The sequence below is a fragment of the Malania oleifera genome, chromosome 2 (genome assembly GCF_029873635.1).
Source record: "Malania oleifera isolate guangnan ecotype guangnan chromosome 2, ASM2987363v1, whole genome shotgun sequence".
In the NCBI taxonomy this organism is placed as follows: Eukaryota; Viridiplantae; Streptophyta; class Magnoliopsida; order Santalales; family Ximeniaceae; genus Malania; species Malania oleifera.
In genome coordinates, this window is record NC_080418.1 from 115,307,558 (window position 1) to 115,313,557 (window position 6,000).

Genomic DNA, 6,000 nt, shown 5'->3' on the forward strand with positions numbered 1-6,000 from the left:
ATATTTTCTACACTCACGTATATTTGGGAGAATTTGAACTTATAAAATGAAAGTTTTTCCCAGAATTAAGCTGCAATTCCAAACGTCACCTGAAAATCAGCACACACAACTTGCAGCACCCAAATGCCACTGAACTGAACAAACCACCATCAGGAGAATGTTCTTTAAACAAAGCCCCAACTTTTCCCGAGTCCCAAAACCCTACACATCAGTTGCTGAATCGCTCAAATTGATCGATTTTTGCTGCACAAATAGAGCTTTAAACAGCAAAGAAAAGCCCAAATCGCTGCACCCAAAGCGCACCACTTCCAACCAGATTTCCCAGAAGCTCGTCTCTGGAAAGAGAAGCTGAAAAGAGAGGTGAAAGGGATGGGAGAAAGTGTGTGTGTGTGAGAGAGAGAGAGAGAGAGAGAGTAAGAGGATTCTCAGGGAGAGTCGCGGATGTGAAAAGATGAAGGGAGTACCGGGGAGAGTCAGGAAGGGAGTTGGAGGCGATTCCTACTTTAGGTTAGAATCAGCATTCCACCCATCTTATATTGGAATCTCTATTCTCATTTTTAGTGGAATGAGCATTCCAAGGGAATGAGTATTCCCACTTTGAAAAATATAATTAAACATGGGAATGGAAATAAAGTTACTATTGGTTCGCAGAATACCTATTTTTAGCAATAGAATAGTTATTCCATAGGAATGGAATAGAGGAGGAATAGAATAACTATTCCTATTCCTTTGTTTGGTTTGCAAAAAGGAATATCCATTCTTATTATTTTTATGCCCAATTTACCCAAGCATGTTTCACTTGCATTTCACCTAATTAATTCCCATTTGCCTTCACATGAATATAATCTCAAAAAATAAAAATATTTCTCATCTCCTTCAATTTAACAAATAAATAAATGCAAAGTACATTCACCTCCTTCAATTATCACTTTTCTCAAAAAAAAAAAATGCATACAATTTGACCCATCAGGCTACATTTTCCCAAATATTAAAGTTAAAAAACAAATATGTAAATAAATTAATAAATTTAATAAAAATTAATACTTAAGTTAGAAAAATAAATACGTTAATAAATTAAAAATTTTAATAAAAACTAAATTTAAAATATCAAACTACTTGAGAAAAAGTGAAATGCATCAAACTTGCATACATGCACTTCACTATAGAACTAATTCAACCACATTTCCAGTATAACCAAAACCTTCTTTTTCCTCTCATTGTTTAAGCTCACACCCAAACGAGCCATTGCTGCAAGAACAATATAACAAAATTGAAATAAATTAATAAACAAAATACACATCAAAACATAGTAACATATTTTGAATAGATTGGGTTGAATTAAATAGGGGATAGAACCCACCCAAAATTCTTATTGGTGCCATAATGATAATTTGCTCATTTGAATTGTTACCCTTTTATTGCAGGAAATATATATGAAAAAACTTAAAATTCAGTTCTCTACCAATAGGTTTTTTTTTAATAAGTAATCCAACGAAACTGTGACCAACTTATTTGACATTTATAGTTTGAAAACAATAGTTGGATTGTGTACTGGAATTAAACTAAAAATGAACAAACTTATTTATGAAGATATGGAAGACAACTTGCAACACTTGGTGCATATTCTCAATTTTATTAGTCTTTGTTTTCATTTACAATACCTACCAGTTTCTTACAGTCTTTGCTTTCTAGGGGGTATTTATTTTCAATTACACCATTGCATAAACTTAATTGGCCGTGCATTTTATTGAATATCCCCGTAAATTTAATCACAATGTTGCTTATGATGATCTAAATTCATAACAAACAGTACCTTCTACACAAATAGGTAAAAACAAAAACAAGGAAATCAGCATCCATAACCAGTCCACAAAATAAATACAGCCCTCTTTGTTGGAAGTATGTCATCTAAATCAATTCTGATAGAGAACTGGGGTATCGCACTTTAACTTTTTACTCTCAACGGATTATTAACAAGTCTTTCTGGTTTCATGTTAAAGGGTCATCAACTTATCTCGCACTGATTTTTTGGTTCAGATTAACAGATCTGTTGTTTGCATTGTGATCTCTATCTATTAAAGCATGTAGGTGATGCTGTCCTGCATTTTCATTGTGAATTTTCTGTCTCTATCTCCTTTATTCAAATCTTTTAATTTCATTTTCCTGACTAAATATATTTTTTATATATATTAATAAACTTTTAGCATACAAACTTCAGGCCAAAAACCCTCTCAATTAATTCTGATTGATATTAATATGCTTTATGATTGCATAACAACCAAAAAATTGTTAGGGAAAAAATAATCATGACATTTGTTTCATATGTTTTTCAAAGATATCCTATTATGCTCTAATTGTTCTACGTGCTCAGGAACTCATTTTACAGCAAGACTAATTTTTTGTTTATTCCCAACAATCTTCTGCCGCTCTCTCTCTCTCTGATCATATCTATGGAGTACAGCTAATATGGGGGAAAATCAATTTAGTAACTGCAGCAGTAGATTAATAGTGGATATGGGGGACTTTAGTTCTTTAACAGTGCACAAATCATATCATGCGCAGATATAATTAGCTAGAGTGGAATTAATTAACTGTCTAATTCTGGATGAACATGATAATTAACTTGATGGGATCATTGAATTTGATCTTGAATAAAGAGTAGAAAGTCAAGCTCCCGCTATGAACTAAAACTTGGCTTTGTCTTGAGGATGATGCGCTCACTGATCGGATTATTAATCTGCCAATTAACCCAAAAAGAAAAAAATGAAAGTTGAATGGACCACTTCGACATGTCTGGGCAACTTTCATCCACCCATTTGGTAGCAAAGTACAAGAAAAGCCCACTCCAGCAGACCAATTTTCCATATTTGATAAGCCTAACAATCTCAACTCTGATCTAACCATAGAAATGAGGAAGCATTGCAATTGTTGGGCAGAATTTGGTCAGCCACTCTGCCTGAATTGAAGGGCTGCCCTACCCCTACACTCAATGATATTGCAACTTTGTCTCTTGCATTATGTTGTCCAACCCAACCTTTCAAAAAAATTTATATATATTATGTAGCCCAATCCTCCAAATACCATGCTTTTAAGTAATAACTTCAAAATGCCACATTTGGATTCCAAAATTCTAACATTTTCCTTGGATAGCAGCAGTTAACCACACACTAGCTAGTGCCTTCCACTTCTCATTTTTTGTTAAGAAATTTTTTCGCCCACATAGCATTTGCTCAAGGCAAACTTCCAAGAAAAAGAATAAGAAAAGAGGGATTAGAGAGATATGGTAAGGGAGAGAAACAGAGATTGCAGTGGGGAGGTATGAAGTAAATATTTGCAGACTGCTGAAGTTACCTGCACAATCATTGAACTTTTGCTCAGCTAGATTATATAGGTTAACAACCATTAGTTATTGGGCTTGGTGCATGTCAAAAAAATCTTTAGTCCACTTTACATCCATTGCTGGTTTTGCTAAGATATTTGATTCCTTATTTGCTTTAGAGTGTAAGATCTCTTGCTTATGCTACCTCCTTGAATAAGTGTATGCTCGAGCAGCATGATAAAACTTTTTAGCCCATGAAGATAGGTTTTTGATCCTTATTGAAGTTATCCAGTAAGGCTGCATTTTTGTTTCATTTGTTTTGAAGGATGCTGTTTACTGATGGGCTGTGGATTACCTTATTTAGTTTCTGTGTTCACCTTAGATGAAGTGCTTTCATGCTTGGCCCTCCTTTGTGTTGGTTTATTTTTGTGGGTCTAGTGGATGCCTCCACTAATGCTTGTTTCCTTGTAGGGTGAAGAAACATATTCTTGGTGCAATGTTTTTCTTCCTGCGGTTATCTTTTCGGCTTTGTCGGGGGATTCATAAGTTTCTGTACAGTTTGTGATGGCCCATGTTTCACTATCTTGAAGTGATATTTTTGGTGATTTGTTACTTTTGTATTTGCAATTATCTTTTCAACTTGGTAGGGCAGTTAATTGGTTGTTACGCTTTAGAAGACCAGTGTTGTCATATCATTTCCACATTGCTCAAAATTTTCAAAAATAATCCATCCAAGGAAATTTCTGGTGTGCTTGGCGAACAACTTCAGGTTTATAACTTCGTCATCCTAAATTATAATTTACCATGTTTGACAGAACGTCACAATACCTATCCTAACACAGTGGAACCCCAAACAAATGCAAGCCCAAACACAACTCTGCTGTAAACACTCCTACACAAATGGAATCTCAAATGTCCTCAACTCTGCTGTAAACACTTTTATATCAATTTACCTTTTCTTCCTTATTCTTATTTTTTTCTCAGTATAAGAATATGAACCTAAAAATTTTTATGATACAGCAATCAGCATATTTGTGTATTGACAGACTAGAAAATGAGTACCAACTTCCTGGTGTGCTGATTAAGGGAACATAATTATATAAATGGTATTAGTTACTTTAAATTGGTAAATGGGACTGCATGTTCACAACATAATGGATTGAACGTTCAAGGAAAATAATGTATTTGATATTTTAATTACCAGAGACATTGTCAAAATCTTCTAACTAATATAGCAGATTGACGAGAGCAGCCTGAGTACAGGGACAACCTAAATCCTAAGCAGAAAAATTTAGATTCTATGCTAGAACACAACCTAAATCCAAACTAGAAAACATGAAAACGAAGTCAACTAACAGCAAAACAAAATCAAGCATCATCGAGTACAAAAGAAAAATACATAATGCAATATGTTTACCAAATAGGCTCAACATGAACACCAATCAAAACCCTTGATAAAGGCTTTGGTAAGAGGGTGCGTGAAGAATATCATACCAGAGTTGAAGAAACAACGCTCGGATAGACTCTAATATCTGAGTTAGGATCTCGAATCGCCCAACAATCACAGCTCAAAACCCAATCGAGAACAGTGTTGCTAGGGTTTGAAGAAGCCTAAACCCAACGCTCGAAGAACTCAACTGGACCACAATCACTCAGAATCCGATGAAGAGCCCAACTCGACCACAAATCGATGTCGCAACAAGGGTTGGCGAGCTAGGGTCTCATGTTGATTCAGAGAATGAGAGAGGAAACTGTAGTTGGGGGTTGTAGAAATGAGAATCCTTGAGGGTGTCGGGTTGGGAGAGGACGTTAGCCTATAATTTTCCAAATTGATGGGAAGTATTATTGGAAAAAATGGAATTTAGCATGGTTATTAGATCTGGCAAAATGAATAAAGGTTGGTTAATTCAAATGGATTCTGCAACATAGATCGATCATAACCTATCTTACAATTTCTTTATCCATTTTTAAATGAGTTGACAATGAATTTAGGATTTGATTTGAATCAATTCCACTGCTTAGATCGATTCATAATCTATCTTACAATTTCTTTATCTGTTTCTAAATGAATCACGAATTTAGAATTTGATCTCACGTCTACATATTCACTAATAATTAATATTTAAATTTATTTATAATTAGATATATCTATATTTATTAGACATCAATTAAATTAGTATAAATTTTATTGACTAAGACTTAATTTCATATTCTAAATTCTTCTACTATTATACATGTCTCTAGGTTTGCGCTAGACTCACATTCAAACTTAAATCCAAATACTCAATTTTTTCATAATCAAAACAAAAGTCTCTTACATGCTCTACAAAATTTTTAAAAAAATTATAATTTTATGAACTATTAAGCTTTTAATAATTATCAAATTATAATTTAAAAAATAATTTTAATTATTATGTTACGAATAAATTGTTCATCAAATGGAAAAAAATATATATTTGAAGATAGAAATAATGAGTCATGGATTATCTAATCTGAACTGCCATAAATATGCACTTAAATGAGTTTGATATAGATTGCAATATCCTCATCTATTACTCCGCTAGGAATTATTTGACCTAATAGCTTTGTCAAGTCTAAGTGTGATGGGCTAAAGTAGGAATTAGTATACCAGCTCAAATCTTCGGATTACTGAAAAAAAAAAAAAAAAAAAAAAAAACACT

At 33.5% G+C, this 6,000-nt stretch overlaps 1 protein-coding gene across 4 annotated transcripts in view; it reads right to left on the reverse strand.

The window, feature by feature from the left end:
• Window positions 1-5,393, reverse strand: part of LOC131149221 (ubiquitin carboxyl-terminal hydrolase 26) — a 106,493-nt gene extending 101,100 nt beyond the window's left edge. The window contains exon 1 of one of the 4 annotated variants that reach the window (XM_058099474.1): window positions 4,814-5,393. The gene's annotated coding sequence lies outside the window, so the exon portion shown is untranslated. The remainder of the gene's footprint in view (window positions 1-4,813) is intronic. The other 3 variants (XM_058099473.1, XM_058099472.1, XM_058099475.1) reach the window with 3 other exon arrangements.
• Window positions 5,394-6,000: the final 607 nt, after the last annotated feature.